Source organism: Plecotus auritus (genome assembly GCF_963455305.1).
Source record: "Plecotus auritus genome assembly, chromosome: 2".
Lineage (NCBI taxonomy): Eukaryota > Metazoa > Chordata > Mammalia > Chiroptera > Vespertilionidae > Plecotus > Plecotus auritus.
In genome coordinates, this window is record NC_137771.1 from 121,334,730 (window position 1) to 121,355,604 (window position 20,875).

At 44.5% G+C, this 20,875-nt stretch overlaps 1 protein-coding gene across 1 annotated transcript in view; it reads left to right on the forward strand.

Annotated features, from left to right (window-relative positions):
- MED12L (mediator complex subunit 12L) overlaps positions 1–20,875 on the forward strand; it is a 411,338-nt gene that overhangs the window by 13,592 nt on the left and 376,871 nt on the right. The window lies entirely within an intron of this gene.

The following is a 20,875-nucleotide window of genomic DNA, read 5'->3' on the forward strand; positions in this document are numbered from 1 at the left end:
TTTTCTTTTCTTTTTTTTTAAAAATATATTTTATTGATTTTTTTACAGAGAAGAAGGGAGAGGGATAGAGAGTTAGAAATATCGATGAGAGAGAAACATCCATCAGCTGCCTCCTGCACACTCCCTACTGGGTATGTGCCCGCAACCAAGGTACATGCCCTTGACCAGAATCGAACCTGGGACCCTTGAGTCCGCAGGCTGATGCTCTATCCACTGAGCCAAACCGGTTAGGGCCAGTTTTCTTTTTAAAATTAATTTTCAACCTGTTGCACTGGTATAAATATATGATGAAGATGAATTACTAGAAAAATGACATGCTGATGGAATGTAGTGGCTTTTCCAAGCCCTCATGCTCAGCTTCTGCAGGTTTCTTGTGGGATCTGTACGGGTTTCAGATCACACTATGAGTAACACTGCTCTAGAAATTAATACCTCGTGCACATAAAACCATTAAAAAATGACCACTGTATTGTTTTTATTTATTTTAAACTTGAGGAATAATATATCCATTCAACACGGTGTATAAAGTGCCACTTTTCATTATGATATCCGATGTTGATTGTGTTGGTCATTCGAATGTTTTCTGTGTTTGGTTTTATCCCAGATTCATAAACGCCCTTGAGGTGGGTACACTTATCGCCTTTTTACAGATGTGGAAATTGAGGTACAGAGAGGAGGTTACTGAACTTGCCCAAGGTCATTTAGCTGCACACTGATGGAGTTGGGCTACTGAGCCCCTGCTGCAGCCATTGTGCTCTCTGTATAGTGAGGCTAAAAGTGCTGTGAATTCAGAAAGGAGAGGGTTGGAACACGTGGAGGTTTCCCAGGAGGATGGAGGGTGTGAAGGGCAGGATCTGAGTAAGAGGGGACATACTGCCCCCTTTCTATGACAAAGCTGGGAGGTAGGATGAGTGAGGCACAGGGTGAGAGGGGCAGTGTCTCTGCAGATCAGGCAGGTTGGGGTGAGGATAAGCTCACGAGGTCATGCTGTCAGATTTATCTCACTAGCTCATGTCTAATAAATCCAGTGGCAGGGAGGGTGAGGAGAGTGGAGTCCAGGAGGCTGCCAGGGAGGTGGCTGTGGTAACCAAAGCATGAAGTAAAAAGGACTTTAAATAGGACTGGAGAAGAATGGGCAGCTGGTGACAAATTGGTCAAAGGAAAGGAAGAGAGGAGGGTGAAAACTACTCGGGCTTCTTTGACGCTGTTCAGGATGAAAGTGCTGTTGCCTGAGGACCTCCGAGTCCCACCTTTTTGTGCCCTGCCTTTAGTGGTCTGACCAGGTATCTAGAAATACTGGATTGCTGAATTGGAAGAAATGTTTGGATTCTTCACCCTGTGACTTCTGGCATGAACTTATTTACTGAAGAGCTTATGACTGAAAGGGCCTGTTTGCCTTTTGTTTATGCCACCTGTCCATGCCCTCAGTACCTGCTGTCCACCTCCCGTGGGCTGCTTTGGTGATGGTTAATCGACAGAATTGCTTAGAAGGCTGGCTAAGCTCCCTGGAAGAGGTGGGGAGATCAACCTCCTGAAAATAGAGAGGGTGAAGGCTGAGGGGTGGTCACAGAGGTTAATGTTTAGACTACATTTTTGGAGGTGGACTCAGGACATTTGTTTTCTTGGCTTGAAATTGTAGGTTTAGCCTCTCTGTTTTCGAGCAATTGACCTAAAACAAACTCGCCACCAACAACAAAAAAGACACATTCCTAATTTCTGTTCTCTCCCAAGCAGGAAGAAGGGTGTTCTGCATTCTTACCTGATTTTTCCTGCATCCATTTATTTATATCACCAGCAAATTTTCCTTTTTTATGAATGTGCAGTTAGTTCATTTGGTGGAAATCACACAACATGCCTTCCTGCAGGCATGTGCCCGGTGTGGGGTCAGGGAGGGAATTAGGCAAGGGGGTCAGAGGATAAACAGAAGGGACCAGACTGGGAGTGTGTGTCAGCTCCCTGGACAGTTAACTTCTGAGGACAGAAGCCCAGTACAGAAGCCTTGCTTGTGTGTTTCTCTGCCCTCAGGTCATCTATCATAGTGGGCGGGAGATCCAGGACTAAGTGAAAAATAGGATTTACAGGCAGAGTTTACATTTGATGGGATTGCAGTGTGAGGATTTTATAGGACTGTGATTTACCTGAGCAGTTGGGGGTTCTGGGGAGAACACTACCTTTTGAGGCTGTCTTAAATAAAATGCTGGGCAGGTTAAACTAGTGGGCACCTCAAGTCCTCTTTCCTGCATTATGATCATGCAGTTTTCCTGAGAGACACATCCAGGTGTTTGGTAGCGAGGGTGGCATGCGCTTGGATGTGATTTGAATATGAATTAATGGGATACAACAATTCAGATAAGAATGTAATAAATGCTAAGTATATTTAGATGTAATTTGAAACCAAATCTCTTCCACTTTAAAATGGGAAGGAGGGACTGGCTGCGTCACTAGGCCACTTATGGGTAGGGTGGGCTATCATGGGGAACTGGCCGTCTGAGAGCTGCACATTTTCAGCATGTCATCCGTGGTGGACGTTTCATCCAATTCATTGGCAAGTTACTGAGTAACTGGCCATGTGCATGGGGGGCCTGTATATGCTGGCCATACAAAAGATCGCAATTACATGACAATGAGGATCCCATTTTTGAAGTACTAGGTGTGTGCCTCCCATGTGGTTTTCACTTACTCTTTACAATGGGCATGTGAAGGTGGAGGTATCTCCATTTCACAGAAAAGAAGGCAGTCCGATTCCAATGTAGGTTTGTTGGGACAATGCTTACTCCTCAAAGGTCTCACTGTCCTGGAGAGTACATGGACCTACTGGGGGCCGGATTCTTTCATGGTCCCTTAACCATTTCACTTCTGCCAACCTCCCAGCCTTAGTTTCTTTCCATGTAAAATGGGGACCTATCCTGCCACAGCCACTTGGCTCATATGAGGATGGCGTGAATGCTGCTTCAAGGCCAGGGTGTGGTATTATCATCACCGTGGTTCTCCTTTCTTCCGTTTTTGCCTGCTTTCAGTACAGATGTGAAGACCAAACATGTTGTTTTGTGTTGAGTTCATATCCTTTTGGTTTCCCTAAGTCCCCACCATTAGTGATAGATGGCCTGCAGGTTTGGTTTGGGTAGGGGTGACTATTAATAGCAATACAGATGAGTGTGGATGTATAGAGCTGAGTTTCAGATTTGGGTTTGATGCAAATGTGGTCCTGGTGTTAGAGACATAGTACTACTGGGTTGCCATTTAGGGGAGTTCTGTCTTCCTTAAGTCAGTCTGGCCCATTTCCTGGGCCCTCTTTAGGAGGGCCTCTCTCTTTGTTAAACTTCTCAAACCACTATTAAGTGACACCTGACTTAGAAGAGTTACAAGCAGAAATGACTCCCCATTGCTGTGGCGCATGGGGCTGGTGTGTGCTTATACAGAGCCTGATGCTGCCTTTCCCAGCCGCGGTGCTCTGCAGCCGGTCCTGCTGCTGCCACATGGCCCAGATCCTGATTTTGAAGGGTGGTCTTGCCCTGAGGGGTAGAGCAGAGCTTTACTTCCCACATCCCCTACAAGTATGTTTTACTTTACCAGGGCTGCCATAACCAAATACCACAACTGGATGATAACAATTGTGCAAATACATTCTCTCACAGTTCTGAAGGCTAGATGTCCACAAGGCGGGGCCACACCTAGGAGGCTCCAGGGGAGGACCCTTCCTTGCCCCTTCAGCTTCTGCAGCCAGGCATATGTGGCTGTGGCCGCATAACTCCAGCCTCTGCCTCTGTCTTCCCTGTGGTCTCTTCTCTGATAAGGGCACCAGCCACATTGGGTTAGGACCCACCCTAATTCACCATGACCTCTTGACTTGGTGATATCTGCAGAGACCCTATTTCCAAATAAGGTCCTATGCACAGGCACTGGGGTTAGGACTGACATATCCCTTTGGGGTACACAGTTCACCCTACAACAGTGTGCCTGCAGATCTATTTCTAGACTTACCTCTGCGGGCATCCGTGTTGTTGGGTACTGCACCTTGCCTTCTGGGTCCTCCTGTCTCAGGAGATCCTAGGCCCCCTCCTTTGTTCCCAGGAACTTCAGGCTTCCAGCCAACTCTTTTTTCTCCTATTACCTTCATCTACTTCCTTCACTGGATTTTTGGTGCCATGAAAACATGCACAGGAGCCTCACATCTTAGATCTCCCTCTACCCCAGGACCCCATCTTCCCTGGTCTCCCCTCTCTCTATACTTTCCCAAAAGCATCCTGTGTGCTCAGTCTCCTTCACTTCCTACTTTTTCCTTTGCTCCTTCCAGTCTGGCTTCTGCCCTCATCGTTCCACTGAGACCCTTCTCAGGTCATGGGTGACAGCCACATTCCCAGCAGCACTTGCTCTTGTGGCTCCCTTGGTGCAGAGGTGTCCTCGCTTGGCTTTGAGCCACAGCACTCCTAGTTTCCTTCTCTCCTCTCTGGTCAGGCCATCTTAGCCTCCTTTGAAGGCTTTTCTTCCTCTACCTGGCCATTAACTCAATGTTGGATTTTTGTGGGATCTGTCGTAGGTCCTGTGCCCTCTCACTTCACTTTGTCCCCAGGTGATCTTAGCCACGCCAGGCTTCAGTGACTACCGTGCAGACAACTCACACCTTGATGAGTCTAGCCTAGGTATCTTTGCACTCCAGACTTGTATACCCAGTTGCCTCTAAGTAACATCTTGTTTTGTTTGTCTGCTGTCACACTTACATTTACAACTGAACTTGTGATTTTCTCTTCCCTCCAACCCTGCCCCAACACTGCTGTATCCTGTCTTGAGCAGTTACCTCCCAGAAATGTGAGGGACATTTTTTGCAACCTATCTCTTTTTTTCTTCTTTCAAATATATTTTTATTGATTTTAGGAAGGAAGGGAAAGGGAGAGAGAAACATCATTGAGGGATGAGAGTGAAACATCAATCGGCTGCCTCCTGCACACCCCCTACTGGGGATTCAGCCTGTAACCCATGGCAACCTATTGGTGCACAGGACAATGCTCAGCCAATTGAGCCACACTGGCCAGGACACAACCTCACTCTTTGTCATTCCATCTAACATGTCAACAAAAGCCCTGTTGAGTAGCCCTCATAAATATCCCTCTTTAGATCCACTTTTATCCACCTCTGTCACCACCATCTTGATTCTAACTACCATCTCTGAAGTCCTGACTGTTAGGAGAGCCTGATAACTGCTTCTAATCCCTGTCCACAGCCTTCCATCTAGTCTGAACCTACTCCAGTCAGTTGTTTACACTGCAGACCTATTCAGGTCAGATAATGCCATTTGTCTGCACAAAACCCTTTACTGTTCTGATGATAAAGACAGACCTGTGTGGTCTGTCCCCACCTACTACTCAGGCTCATCTCACACCTGCCTGCCTCTGCTCCTGCTATGACTGCATTCTTTCCTTCATTTCCCAGCCCTCTGGCTTTTACATGTGCTCTTCCCGCCTCTCCTCTTTACTTGTTAGGGACACACATGCCCATGATTGTTATGCCTTCCTGAAGAACTCGCCCTTTTATTATTATGATCTTTGATGTCTTGAAGTCCACCTTATCCATATTAATATAGCCACTCGAGCCCTCTTATGTTCATTGTTTGCATGGTATTTATATTTTTCCATCTTTGGAAAACTAATCTGTCTTTATATTTAAAGTATACCCCATAATTGGCTTTTTAAATTTTATTTTATACTTTTCCAACAAGTATTATTAATTAAGCCATGATTCAGGATCTTAAGGTGGGATGTACCCAGGTTCCCCTTCACCTCCCTGGGAGAAGATGGAGGACAGAGGATAGGTGGGATACAGCCAGTTCAGATCTTCCCAGGAAATGTGCCTTCTGCCTGGCGGTCATCCCAGGCTGACACCAGGATAGGGGGCAAAGGGATGTGTACACATGCCGGTATCTTTCACACGCAGAGCCCTCACCCCCTTTAGCAGTCATTGCCTTTCACAGCGGTGAAAGTCCAGATAGTTCTGCCAGCAGTTCCTGGTCTGGTTCTGGTTGGGGAAGTGGCTGTCGAAAGGAGCAGGTTAACCCTAGCCGGTATGGCTCAGTGGATAACACGTTGGCCTGTGGACTGAAGATTCCGGGTTCGATTCTGGTCAAGGGCACATGCTGGGTTGTGGGCTCAGTCCCGAGTAGGGCGCGTGCAGGAGGCAGCCAATCATTGATGTTTCTATTTCTCTCTCAACCTCTTCCTTCCTCGCTGATATCAATAAAAATATATTAAAAAAAAAAAAAAAAAAGAAAGGAGCAGGCTGACAGGTCTTGATTTTGGTCTTGCTGTCTTCTACCTTGTTGCTGACCTCTAAAGACGGCCCTGAAGCCTCTCTGTATAGTTGGGTTTTGCGTTTTTGTCCATTCTGACAATCCGTCTTTTAATTGGAATCTTAATTCATTAACATTTAGTTAGCCTTTAATGTAATTATTAATATGGTTGGATTTAGGTATATGATTTTACTATTTGTTTTTTCATTTTGCTGTAGCTATTTTAAAAAATAATTTTAATTTATCTCTTGATATTTTACTTATGCCTCTTCACATAGGGTTATTTATTTATTTATTTGTGATAGCTCTAGGAGTTACAATATACATCCCTAATTTTTCATTCTTAAGAATTCATATTGTATCACTTTATGTAAGATGTCAGCCTGGTCATTGTAAGGGTCCTCCTCTTAGCTCTACTTTTGACTCACCGCTCAGCTCAAAGGTCGCTTCTTCAGGGAATTCTTGTTTGACTTCTCAGACCAGTGAAGCCCCTGTTATGTATACTCTGAACAGGTGGTACTTTTCCTTGGGGCATTTATCACATTTGCAGCTTGCTGGCTGTGGGAGCCCCAGTACTTAGGACAGTGCTATATCCTTAGTTATTCATTGATTGAATGAACGTTTCCTCGATGCTGTTAAATCCCCTCGATGCTGTTAATGATAAAGAAATAGATGCAGGGGAGCCCTGAGTTGTGGCTTAAGGAAGTTTTCATAATGTACTCCAGAGGATGGGAATGGCATTGTGTAAGGCTGAGAGGTTGAAAAGACAATGTGTGTGGGAAGGAATATTACAGTCAAGTAGATTAAAGAAGAGTTAAAATCTATACTAATAAAAGGGTAATATGCTAATTAGACTGGATGTCTTCCAGACGTCCTTCTGGACATCCTTTCAGATAAAGCCTCGAGGCAGAGGCGGTTAGGGGTGATCAGGCCGGCAGGGGACAGCAGTTAGGGGTGATCAGGCAGGCAGGAGAGAGAGGTTAGGGGCGATCAGGTCCGCAGGCAGTGGCGGTTAGGGGTGATCAGGAAGGCAGAGGGGTTAGGGCAGGGGTGGGCAAACTTTTTGACTCGAGGGCCACAATGGGTTCTTAAACTGGACCGGAGGGCTGGAACAAAAGCACGAATGGAGTGTTTGTGTGAACTAAGATAAATTCAAAGTAAAGGAGTGGAGTGGAGAGCAAGAGAACCCTCCGCTCTTTCGGCTCCGCGGGCCGGATAGAACAGCCGAACGGGCTGGATCCGGCCCGCGGGCCGTAGTTTGCCCATGGCTGGGTTAGGGACAATCAGGCAGGCAGGCAGAGGTGGTTAGGGGCTATCAGGCAGGCAGGCAGATGTAGTTAGGGGCGATCAGGCAGGCAGGCAGACATAGTTAGGGGCAATCAGGCAGGCAGGCAGAGTGGTTAGGGCCGATCAGGCAGGCAGGCAGGCAAGTGAGCGGTTAGGAGCCAGCGGTCCCGGATTGTGAGAGAGATCCCAGATCGGAGAGGGTGCAGGGCGGGCTGAAGGATCTGGCCCCCGTCTTCCCATGCATGAATTTCGTGTACTGGGTCTTTAGTATAAAAATAAAAAGTAGCTCTAAGTTTTTATAACAATAGCCACCATTTATAGAGTAGTTTATGGAATATACATTGTGCTAAACTCTTTGTACATTTTGTCTTATGTAATCTCAGCCCTGTGAATTATTCTTGTCTCATTCAAACGAAGCATCTGAGGTACAGAGAGGTCAGTTACCCTGTTTCCAGTCACAGATAAGGGCCCTGAATTCACACTCAGACCCTGTGATTTTGCCACTTAGAATGGAAGCGAGACTGGGAAGTGAAGCTTAACTCTTCAGGGCATTGAATGCCTGTCCTAGGTAATTATGTTTTGATCCAGGATCTGAGTCTGGCAGAGAGAGGTCCCATAGATGTTATTGATGGTGTGTATACTGTTAGGCTAGATGCTTCTATTCTTTAGTCCCTTGTGAAAAAAAAATAGTGGAAAGCCCTTTGAGGTTTTGAAAAGGTGAGTGCGGGAAAGAAAACCTGTTTCAGGAAGATTAATTTAGGGGCACCTGGTAGGCTGCATTCAGGTGAAAGCTTGGACAGGGGAAGGGCACTGTGTGAGGAGCTGTGGCCAGGGCCTGCTGTGACAGTGACCACAGATGAGGGAGGTGGCTGTCATATTTTAAAGGAAGGAATAAATGTGAGACATTTTGAGAGAAGTTTGGATAGAATTGGTTAATGGTGAGGTGTGAAGAGAGAGGATTATTCCCTTATCTTCTAGGTCAGCAGTCTCCAACCAGAGTTCCACGGACCACTGGTGGTCCATATGGTCCGAAAGGTTGGAAACCACTGTTCTATGTCATTTATATCTGCTAACTGTGCTTCTTGAAGATCATTAAATACATCCGTAAGGAGGATTATTATAGCCTCCTTTCTCAGGTTGGGATCTGCAGACTTCTACAGGGATCTGAGAAACTGTTCTTTTCAGGGAAAGGTGGACAAGGCTAGGAAAAATAGTTATAGAGCTATTCTTTAAAGTTTCGTTTGGTTTGGGGAGGACCTAGCTCTCACAGCCTGTCAGAGAGGGACATTTTTCTATTTCTGTCATTGCCATCCCTGTGGACGTTTGTTTAGTTCAGTTACTGAGTTTGTTTGTAGTGTAAGTGACTGAAGAAAGTGAGTTGTCTCTGCGCGTGCTCTGTGAGTCAGATGAGACGTCCGGAGGAGGTTAAGTGGGTGTGTGTGCCCACCTGTGTCTGGGTCTGTGTGCATTTCTTATCTGCTTTTTAGATGGTCATTGAAAATCATGTTAAACTGACCTTTTTTTCTTTGAGTGAGATAGCTTAACCAGTTTCCAAATTAGCATCAAAATGTTTTCACTTTCCTGAAGAAACTTTTTATTAAAATTAAAAGATTGCTTTGAAAGTGATCCAAAAAGTAAGATCATTCTCTGAAGTTCAAGATAAATGCATGAGATTTATGGATGCATTTGGAGTTCACCCAAAGTATCAAAGACTGGTTACTGTACCGGTATTAAATATGAAAACGCACAGTGAACACTGGCCTTGCATATGGACATGGGCCAGTTTTGAGGCTTTTATTTCTGTTTGTCTCTGGTTTCCTGTCTCTCTAACATTGCTCTAAGGCTTCTTATTTTAGTTAAAACCAATGGCAAGAAGTGTGAGAGTCCGCTTTTCTCCATATTGAGGTCATGTTTGGACCAATGATTTTTGTTTGTTTGTTTGATTTTGTTTTACTTTGATTTTATTTATTTATATATTTTATTTTATTTATTTATTTTTATTTTTTATTTTTTAAATAAATCTTTATTGTTCAGATTATTACAGGTGTTCCTCTTTTTTTTTCCCCCATAGCTCCCCTTCACCTGATTCCCACCCCACCCCTTGCCCTTACCCCCCCGCCACTGTCTTCATCCATAGGTGTAAGATTTTTGTCCAGTCTCTTCCCACACCCCTCACACCCCCTTCCCCCTGAGAATTGTCAGTCCACTCCCTTTCTATGTCCCTGATTCTATTATATTCACCAGTCCATTCTGTTCTTCAGATTTTATATTCACTTGATTTTTAGATTCACTTGTTGGTAGGTATGTATTTGATGTCATTTTGTTGTTCATAATTTTTATCTTTACCTTTTTCTTCTTCTTCCTCTTTTTAAAGAATACCCTTCAGCATTTCATGTAATCCTGGCTTGGTGGTGATGAACTCCTTTAGCTTTTTCTTGTCTGTGAAGCTCTTTATCTGACCTTCAACTCTGAATGATAGCTTTGCTGGGTAGAGTAATCTTGGTTGTAGGTTCTTGCTGTTCATCACTTTGAATATTTCTTGCCACTCCCTTCTGGCCTGCATAGTTTCTGTTGAGAAATCAGCTGACAGTCGTATGGGTTCTCCCTTGTAGGTAACTAACTGTTTTTCTCTTGCTGCTTTCAAGATTCTCTCTTTGTCTTTTGCCCTTGGCATTTTAATTATGATGTGTCTTGGTGTGGTCCTCTTTGGATTCATCTTGTATGGGGTTCTGTGTGCTTCCTGAACTTGTAAGTCTATTTCTTTCACCAGGTAGGGAAAGTTTTCTGTCATTATTCTTCTAATAGGTTTTCTCTTCTTGCACTCCAAAAATTCGGATGTTGGTACGCTTAAAGTTGTCCCAGAGGCTCCTTACACTATCTTCATATTTTTGGATTCTTTTTTCTTTTTGTTTTTCTGGTTGGGTGTTTTTTGTTTCCTCATATTTTAGATCTTTGGTTTGATTCTTGGGATACGTTGCTCTACAGTTGAGTTTCTGTATATTCTTTATTTTAGACAGTGTATGCTTAATTTCTGACTGGTCCTTTTCCATTTTTTTTTTGGCATTCTCATTAAGATCCTTAAAGGTCTCACTAAGTTCCTCAGCGGTTTTTAGAAGATTCTTGAGTAACCTTATAAATGTGGTTCTGAACTCTATGTTGTCCAGTAGTTTGCTTTCCTCCATTTCTTTCATTCGTGACATGTTTCTTTGTCTTCGCATTTTGCTGCTTCCCTGGGTTGATGGAGTGACTTTGTGTGGTAGGTGACCTATAGGGGCCAGTAGCTCAGCCTCCCCAATCACCTGAGGTGGACGCCTTTGGGACACCCCTTTGTGGGCTGAGTGCAAAGTCTTGGTGTAGTTAAGCCTTGATTGCTGTTGGTACACTGGGAGGAATTGACCTCCAGGCCAATTGGCTGTGAGGACCCGCTGTGTCTATAATGGAAGAACTGCTGCGCGGGAGACACGCTTATGGTGCAGGACTTGTTTCAGTGGGGCTTTGGTGCTCACTGAGTCTGCCTCTTGAATGTGTCACTATGGATGTGAGGAGTTGAAATCTGGTGTCTCACACTGACCACTAGGTACACTGGCTTCTGGATCTCCAATGGGGTGCAGGTCAGCTACTGTCTGAGGCCACCCAGCAGGCGCTACAGCGAGAACTACAGTTTTCTCCTCTTTGCTTGGGGTTTGGAGGTTTTGGAGCTGTCTGACCCAGACTGCAAGTTTGCTAGGTTAAGCTGCGATTAGGCAGGTCATTCATATGCTAAAGCCACTGCTTGGAGCTTGGGTGGGTTTGTAGATTGTGCAGGGCGGGGTCTCAGGGCATCACTAGGCTGGGGCGTGGCAAACAGCGATGGCTGCCAGTTAGCTGGCTCTGTGTCTCTGACCCTGTCCCCGCGTCCCGCGCCCCAGCACAGTAAATAATTATCCCTGCGTGCAGCCCTGCAAGCAAGCCACCCTCACTTTCCGACCCCACGGCAGACAGTCCAGCTTCTCCCCGTAGGAGTTTGGATCCCCCGCGTCTCCCCAGAAACTGGAGTTTGGAGTAATCGGGAGCTTGTCTCCCTTCTGGTTGAAAAAAGCAGCGCTCCCGGTCGCGCATCGCCAGCCCGATTCGCGCGCCTCCGTACCTCAGCTTTTCAGTGCTTGTGCACGTCTCAATGCTGTTTGCTCTTTCCTTCTAGTTGTAGAACTTCCACTCGGCCAGCTTTCCCGTGGTTCTGGGTGATAGATGTTTTGTCTTTTAGTTGTAGTTTTGAAATTGTTGTGCGAGGCAGCAGTTTAGGTGTTTACCTACGCCGCCATCTTGGATCCTCTATTTATTTATATTTTTATTTTTCTTTATTGAGTAAGGTATTACATATGTGTCCTTATCACCCCATTGTCCCCCCAACCCCTGCCCCCACTCATGCCCTCATCTCCCTGGTGTCTGTGTCCATTGGTTAGGCTTATATGCATGCATACAAGTCCTTTGGTTGATCTCACCCTTTTACCCCCACCCTCCCCTACCTTCCCTCTGGGGTTTGACGGTCTGATTGATGCTTCTCTGTCTCTGGATCTGTTTTTGTTCATCAGTTTATGTTGTTCATTATATTCCACAAATGAGTAAGATCATGTGATATTATCTTTCTCTGACTGGCTTATTTCGAGTAGCATAATGCTCTCCAGTTCCATCCGTGCTGTTGCAAATGGTAAGAATTCCTTCTTTTTTAATGCACTGTAGTATTCCATTGTGAAGATGTACCACAGGTTTTTTTTTATTACTATTTTCTTTTTTAATTTAATAAATCTTTATTGTTCAGATTATTACAATTGTTCCTCTTCCCCCCCCCCCACCCACATAGCTCCCCTCCACCCGGTTCCCACCCCACCCTCTGCCCTTAACCCCCACCCCCCACTGTCCTCATCCATAGGTGTACGATTTTTGTCCAGTCTCTTCCTGCACCCCCACACCCCTTTCCCCCCGAGAATTGTCAGTCCACTCCCTTTCTATGCCCCTGATTCTATTATATTCACTAATTTATTCTGTTCATCAGATTTTTTTATTCACTTGATTTTTAGATTCATTTGTTGATAGATTTGTATTTGTTGTTCATAATTTTTATCTTTACCTTTTTCTTCTTGTTTCTCTTCTTAAAGAATACCTTTCAGCATTTCATATAATACTGGTTTGGTGGTGATGAACTCCTTTAGCTTTTTCTTATCTCTGAAGCTCTTTATCTGACCTTCAATTCTGAATGATAGCTTTGCTGGGTAGTAACCTTGGTTGTAGGTTCTTGCTATTCATCACTTTGAATATTTCTTGCCACTCCCTTCTGGCCTGCATAGTTTCTGTTGAGAAATCAGCTGACAGTTGTATGGGTACTCCCTTGTAGGTAACTAACTGTTTTTCTTTTACTGCTTTTAAGATTCTCTCTTTGTCTTTTGCCTTTGGCATTTTAATTATGATGTGTCTTGGTGTGGTCCTCTTTGGATTCCTTTTTTTTATAGGTTCTCTGCACTTCCTGGACTTGTAACTCTATTTCTTTCACCAGGTGGGGGAAGTTTTCAGTCATTATTTCTTCAAATACGTTTTCAGTATCTTGCTCTCTCTCTTCTTCTGGCACCCCCGTAATTCAGATGTTGGTATGCTTGAAGTTGTCCCAGAGGCTCCTTACACTATCTTCATATTTTTGGATTCTTTTTTCTTTTTGCTTTTCCGGTTGAGTGTTTTTTGCTTCTTTGTATTTCAAATCTTTGACTTGATTCTTGCGATCCTCTAGTCTGCTGTTAGATCTCTTTATAATATTTTTTATTTCAGTCAGTGTATGCTTACTTTCTAGTTGGTCCTTTTTCATATCCTCGAGGGTCTCGCTAAATTTATCGGCCTTTTCTAGAAAATTCTTGAGCAACCTTATAACTGTGGTTTTGAACTCTATATCCAGTAGTTTGCTTTCCTCCATTTCTTTCATTTGTGATCTGTTTCTTTGTCTCTGCATTTTGGCTGCTTCCCTGAGTTGACAGAGTGGCTTTGTGTGCTAGGTGTCCTATAGGGCCCAGTGGCTCAGCCTCCCCAGTTACCTGAGGTGGATACTCTTGGTGCATGCCTTTGTTGGATGTGTGCATAGTCTTGTTGTAGTTAAGCCTTGATTGCTGTTGGTATCACTGGGAGGAATTGACCTCCAGGCCAGTTGGCTGTGAGGATCAGCTGTGTCTACGCTGGGAGAACTTCTGTGCTGGAGACAACCTTATGAGATAAGACTTGCAAAAGCCTCTGTGCTCAGCTTGGATGGGGCGGAGTCTCAGGGTGGAGCAGACTGCTTTGGTTTCCCGTCAGCCCTGCTGTAATATGCCCCTGTGTCTCAGTATCCCGTGGTAATCGCTGCAAGCACCTCTGAGATAAAGCCGCCCTCGAGTTCTGCCCGCTGCCAGACAGTCCAGTTTCTCCCCGATTGAATCTGGGTCCCAGAGTCTCTCCCGGAACTGGAGTTCAGTGCAATCGGGAGCTTTTTTCTCCCTCCCGCTTGGGAAAGCCAGCCGCGTAATCAGTTGCCCACCCTCTCCGTGCGCATGGGCCTTGGTATCTCTGCCTTCCGCAGTTCCTCTGAGTCTCAGTGTGCTTTTCTCTTTCCTGACAGTCCAGTTTCACCCCGTATGAGTCTGGGTCCCCAGAATCTCCCCCGGAACTGGAGTTCAGCGCAGTCGGGAGCTTTTGTCTCTCTCCCGCTTGAGAACGCCAGCTGTGGACTCAGTTGCCAGTCCTCTCCGTGTGCGCGTCTCAGTACCTCTGCCTTCTGCAGCTCCTCTGAGTCTCAGTGTGCTTTTCTATTTTCTTCTAGTAGTAGAATTTCCACTCAGCCAGCCTTCCTGTGGTTCTGGATGATGTATGTTTTATCTTTTAGTTGTAGTTTTGAAATTGTTGTGCGAGGCAGCAGTTTAGGTATTTACCTATGCCGCCATCTTGGTTTCTCCTTGTACCACAGTTTTTTTATCCACTCATCTGCTGTTGGGCACTGAGGCTGTTTCCAAATCTTAGCTATGGTAAATTGTGCTGCTATGAACATAGGGGTGCATATATCTTTTCTGATTGGTGCCTCTGATTTCTTGGGATATATTCCTAGAAGTAGGATCACTGGGTCAAATGGGTGTTTGATTTTTAGTTTTTTGAGGAAACTCCATACTGTTCTCCACAGTGGCTGCACCAGTCTGCATTCCCACCAGCAGTGCATGAGGGTTCCTTTTTCTTCGCATCCTCGCCAGCACTTGTCATTTGTTGATTTGTTGATGATAGCCATTCTGACAGGTGTGAGATGGTATTGTATTGTCGTTTTGATTTGCATCTCTCAGATGAGTAGTGTCTTTGAGCATGTTTTTATATGTCTCTTGGCCTTCCTTATGTCCTTTCAGAAAGTTTCTATTTAGGTCTGTTGCCTATTTTTTGATTGGATTGTTTATTTTTCTTTTGTTAAGTTGTATGAGTTCCCTGTAAATGTTGGAGATTAAACTCTTATTGGTGATTACATTGGCAAATACCAATGATATTTTTGATGTGTTGATAATTCATGTGCTTTCTGGTCTGGTGCACGGCTGCTCTGGGCCACCGGGCAAGGACTGTGATACACTTTCAGGTGGCTTTGGCTCTTGGCGAAGTAAATATCAGGTCTTGCACATGTTATACAATGTTCCCTCAATGCTGTTAATGATAAAGAAATACATTTAAGCCCTAGCCGGTTTGGCTCAGTGGATAGAGCATCGGCCTGTGGACTGAAGGGTCCCAGGTTTGACTCTGGACAAGGGCACATGCCTGGGTTGTGGGCTTGATCCCCAGTAGGGGGCGTGCAGGAGGCAGCCGATCAATGATTCTCTCTCATCATTGATGTTTCTATCTCTCTATCCCTCTCCCTTCCTCTCTGAAATCAATAAAAATATATTAAAAAAAAAGATAAACTGAAGCATATTACAATTTTAGGAATTTATTTGAGCAAAAATCAAATCGGGCAGCAAAAAACTAGAAGTAGTTAAAAGTGCCCCATTATCTGGAGCCGGGGAAAAATGTTTATAGGGCAACTAGAGGCCCAGTGCATGAAATTCGTGCATGGGGGTGGTGTGTCCCTCAGCCCAGCCTGCACCCTCTCCAATCTGGGACCCAGTAGGATCGGGCCTAAACGGGCAGTCGGACATCCCTCTCACAATCCATGACTGCTGGCTCCCAACTGCTCGCTTGCCTGCCTTCCTGATTGCCCCTAACCACCTCTGCCTGCCAGCCTGATCACCCCCTAACCACTCCCCTGCCAGCCTGATTGATGCCTAACTGCTCCCCTACCAGCCTGGTCACCCCTAACTTCCCTCCCCTGCTGGCCTGATCGCCCACAACTGCCCTCTTTTACAGGCCTGGTCCCTCCCAACTGCCCTCCCCTCCTGGCCATCTTGTGGCAGCCATCTTGTGTCCACATGGGGGCAGGATTTTGGACCACATGGGGCAGCCATCTTGTGTGTTAGAGTGATGGTCAATTTGCATATTACTCTTATTAGATAGGATTGAGGCCTGGTGCATGGGTGGGGGCTGGCTGGTTTGCCCTGAAGGGTATCCCGGATCAGGGTGGGGGTTCCTTTAGGGTATGGGGTGGCCTGGGCGAGGGGCCTGTGGTTCTTTGCAGGCTGACCACGCCCCCCGGCAACCCAAGTGGAGGCCCTGGTATCTGGGATTTATTTATCTTCTATAATTGAAACTTTGTAGCCTTGAGTGGAAGCCAGGGCTGGCCAGGAAGTTTGGCTTCCCCCATCGCCAGGGAAACCCAAGCCTTCTGCTCGCTTCGTGGCCGCCGCCATTTTTGTTGGGATTTATTTATCTTCCATAATTGAAACTTAGTAGCCTTGAGCGGAGGCCAGGGCCGGCCAGAGTGGGCAGAAAGCTTGGCTTCCTCCATTGCTGGGGAATCCCAAGCCTCCTGCTTGCTCAGTGGCCGGCCGCCATCTTGGTTGTGTTAATTTGCATACTCGCTCCTGATTGGCTGGTGGGCCTAGCTTGTGGGTGTAGGGGAGTGATGGTTAATTTGCATGTTTCTCTTTCCTTAGTGTACATCAGCTGTGGGCAAACTACGGCCTGCAGGCCGGATCCAGCTGTTCTATCCGGTTCTCTTGCTCTCCCCTCCGCTCCTTTACTTTGAATTTATATTAGTTCACACAAACACTCCATCCATGCTTTTGTTCTGGCACTCCAGTCCAGTTTAAGAACCCATTGTGGCCCTCGAGTCAAAAAGTTTGCCCACCCCTGGTGTAGATGGTGGAAGCAAAGTAAGGAAATGATTGGCTGTAGCTTAAAACCTAGCTGGCTGTTCGTGATTGGCTAGGTTTGGCTTTCGCCACATTAGAGCTACCTGAGTTGAATAGCCTTCTTGTTTAATTCATTAAAACATTTTAAAAAGTGATTTTAGAGATAGGAAGGGTCGGGGAGACAGAGAGACATCAACTTGTGGTTTCACTCATTGATGCATTCAATGGTTGATTCTTGCACAAGCCCGACCGGGGACTGAACTGACAGCCTTGGTGTATCAGGATGATGTTCCAACCAACTAAGACACCAGGCAGAGCCTCCTTGTTTAATTAATTAAACAATTTTCCTTTTGGTGGACCTCTCATACATGAGAGATTGACCAAAAATTTGGTATTAATGCCACTCTCACAGTTAAATTGCTCTTTTCTCATTGTGAAACTCACAGGTGATGATGTCAGGTTCATGGAAGAATTGCTTTTGCTCTTGATTCTGTTTTTCATCTTGTTTCTGTTTCTCTAAGTGCAATGGGACCATCTGATGTGTTGCTGATGGCTGCAAACATGCATTTAAATCTGAGAGAATATAGTGGACCAGGAAGGTTATAATGACTTTTAGGAGAGTTTACCAAAAGACTGAAGTGTGCTTCTTAGCTAGGGCCCCCATTGAACCAAACCAGTTGATGTCATATAAGTCCCAAAAGTACTTTATGAGTTATCAGCATCAGCCTGTTTAGCCACATAGCTTGTCTATCAATTTTAATTGATTAGTTCATTAATTTTTTGCATTTCTATAATACCAGAGGTGTTGATTTAGATACAGCAGGAGGTATTTGCTATACAAGTAATACAAAGCAATTCTATTATCTAAAATCAACTTAGCAAGAGAGCCTAGGGACTTTGTTGTGCTGCCATGGCCTTAGGAGTGGACTGAGCAGTGGTTGCCAGAGTTAAGGACAAGTTTCTAATCATGTTTGTACTAACTCCAAGCCAAGGAAGAAGGGACTGTCCAAATGACCACCATCTGGAGGGGTTAATATCTGCTGGTAAACTTCTTTTTGGTCGATAGTATAAATACAAGGAAATAAACCAAAGCTGAGTTTCTGAGGTATTATGAAGGGACAGTGGGACATTAAATACAGTGAAAGCACATTGTCCTTTCATCCTCCAGCTGTCAAGACAGTGAGTTACCCAAATATAGGTACGGGTACCAAACCTCCACATAAAAAGGCATAGCCAGTCTGGCTGGTGTGACTCAGTTAAGCATCATTTGGTGCACTGAAAGGTCCTTGTTCAATTCCTGGTTAGGTCAGGGCACATGCCGGGGTTGTGGGCTCCATCCCCTGTTGGGGTGTGTGTGGGAGGCAACCAATCTATGATTCTCCTTCTCTCTTCTTCTCCATTCCTCTCTCTCTCTCAAATTAGTAAAAACATATTTTAAAAAAAGGACCAGCCAGGTAGGGCTCCCTCTTAAGTATTAGCATATCAATAAAAATACATCCCATTGTTTTGGGGAAATTTATGGTGTGAGCATCATTCAACCAAGACTCAAATATGGTATTATCACATATTGGAGGACCACCTAAATATATGGGTCTTACAGCAAGTCTACAAATGATATCATTTATACCGCCTGTGTCATTTATATGTATTCAGTGGATCTCATTTTCCCACCCCAGGGGTGGGTTAAATTGAGGCAAGGAAAGGGAGTATGTGAATTTAATGTTTTAACTTTACAAAAGGGACCTGCAGAACAATTTAGGCGTACAGTGGCATTTGAGAGTTCAGTGAAATTCCTCGTAGGATGAACTACGTGTACTGATTATGGTTTGGTATGACAAATCCAGCAGTGAAGTTTTCTGCAGTAGCTGTTATTTGTGAAATCCTAATAAAAGTGTTGTCTTCCCATGCACTGATAGAGAGAAAAAGCATATAGCAAATATGCAAAAGGAATAGAAGCTTCATATTGGAGATGAAAGTCTTGATCCGTGGAGGCATCTCTCTGGCCAATTTGAACTTGAGGTCTCTGGCTGTATAGTTTTAAGAGTCTGGAGAGTCAGTTGGGAGAGGTGGACCCAGGGTTCAAGTCTCTGAAGTTTGGCTACTGCCTGGGTAGCGAGGAGGACTTGGTATGGTCTCTCCCAACCAGGTTCAAGGAGTCTTTCTTAGGTGTCATTTTCAGAAGGCCTACTCTCTAGGTTCTACGTTGTGGATGGTTCAACTATCTGTAGGAGGAAAGGTCCTGGAAAGCTTCCTTTACCTGGTGGAAATAAACTTTGACATAATGCATTAATTAATAAAGTTTCACAATATTAAGCCATATCAGAATTTATGAGTATACTGGTAGGAAAAATATGTAGTGGTATCATTAAAGGCATAGGTCTTCCTGTTACTATTTTATAAGGCATTAATTTATACTTTCCCATAGGCATTGATTTAATTGTCATCAAAACCAGTGGTAGAACTTTTGGCCAGGGCAGTTGTTTCAGTTAATTTAACTAGCTTTGGTTTTGTTACCATTTGTCCATTCAAGTTTTCCAGATGACTGAGGATGGGAGGGACAATGGTAATGTATCAGCAGCACCTTATTTAATTATTTGTCTAGAAATGAATTTCCTTATCACTAGAGATTTTCTGGGGATACCCCAATATGGAAATAAATTTTCTAAAAGTTTCTTAGCCACATTTGTGCTGTCAGCCTTTCTGCGTGGGAAGGCTTCAGTCCATCCTGAGAACATACAAACAACGACAAGAACATTGATAACCCATGTGGGAAGCAATAGGAAGAAACTAGCTTGTAAATGTTCAGATGGCTCAGTAGGTGGTGGGAGTGCTCCATCTAATACCTTGATAGTCTTTGCAGGGCTATGGACTTGTAGATCAGACATTGGTTGTTAACCAATTTTGTGACTTAGGGAGCAGTTCCTCTACCAATGCTTTTTCGTAATTTGGATTATCTTATCTGTGCCAGGATGAGTTGTAGAATGTAAAGCCTTTAATAATGGCATTTTTAGCGACTCAAGAAGAACTGTTTGAATCCATGTTTAGTACAGGGTGGGCAAAAGTAGGTTTACAGTTGTTTGTATGGAAAGTAATACAATAATTAATAAATAATAATCAACAATAAATTGTGTTTCACATACAACTATAAACCTATGCTTGCTCCACCTCTGTATTAAAATTTGGGATCCTTGTTGGTCCCAACATTGTTCCTCTAGCTCTGGTGCCTGATTTAGCTTTTTATATAAATTACTGGAAATAATTTGGTTAGAATCAGTCATTATGGAATTTTTTCAGGTTGCATAGCATTTCCCTAATCATCAGGTTTTGTTTTTCTTGTGTGAGCTTCAGTTTTTTGTTGTTAACCCTCTCCTGAGTATATTTTCCTATTGAGAGTAGTAGGGAGGGTGAGGAAGAGAGAGAGATAAACAATGATGTGAGAGAGACACAGACCAGGGCAGGGGATCTGGCCTGTAACCAACTGGGGGATCTGGCCTGTAACCAAGGTACGTGCCCTTGACCAGAATCGAACCTGAGACCCTTCAGTCCGTGGGCTGATGCTCTATCCACTGAGCCAAACCAGCTAGGGTAAACTTCAGTTTTAATAATTGCAATTTGATTGGGCAGTAGAATGGCAGAGAGAAGTTCATTTACTTGAAGAACTCGAGTCAAAACCAATTTCCACAATCAATATACCAAAGCCATGAGTCACCCAAAAAGATATTGTTATCGATATAAATATTTACTGATTTTCCTTTGGATAGCCGACAAGCCTGCTGGTCAAGCAGACTTAAATTGGGGAAGGATTCCCCTTTCCAGTCGTTCATATTGAGTTGTTAAGAGCATATCCTGCTTGATACTATCAAGTCTGGATTTTCTTTTTTTTAAAAATATATTTTATTGATTTTTTACAGAGAGGAAGGGAGAGGGAAAGAGAGTTAGAAACATCGATGAGAGAGAAACATCGATCAGCTGCCTCCTGCACACCTCGCACTGGGGATGTGCCTGCAACCAAGGCACATGCCCTTGACCGGAATCGAACCTGGGACCTTTCAGTCCGCAG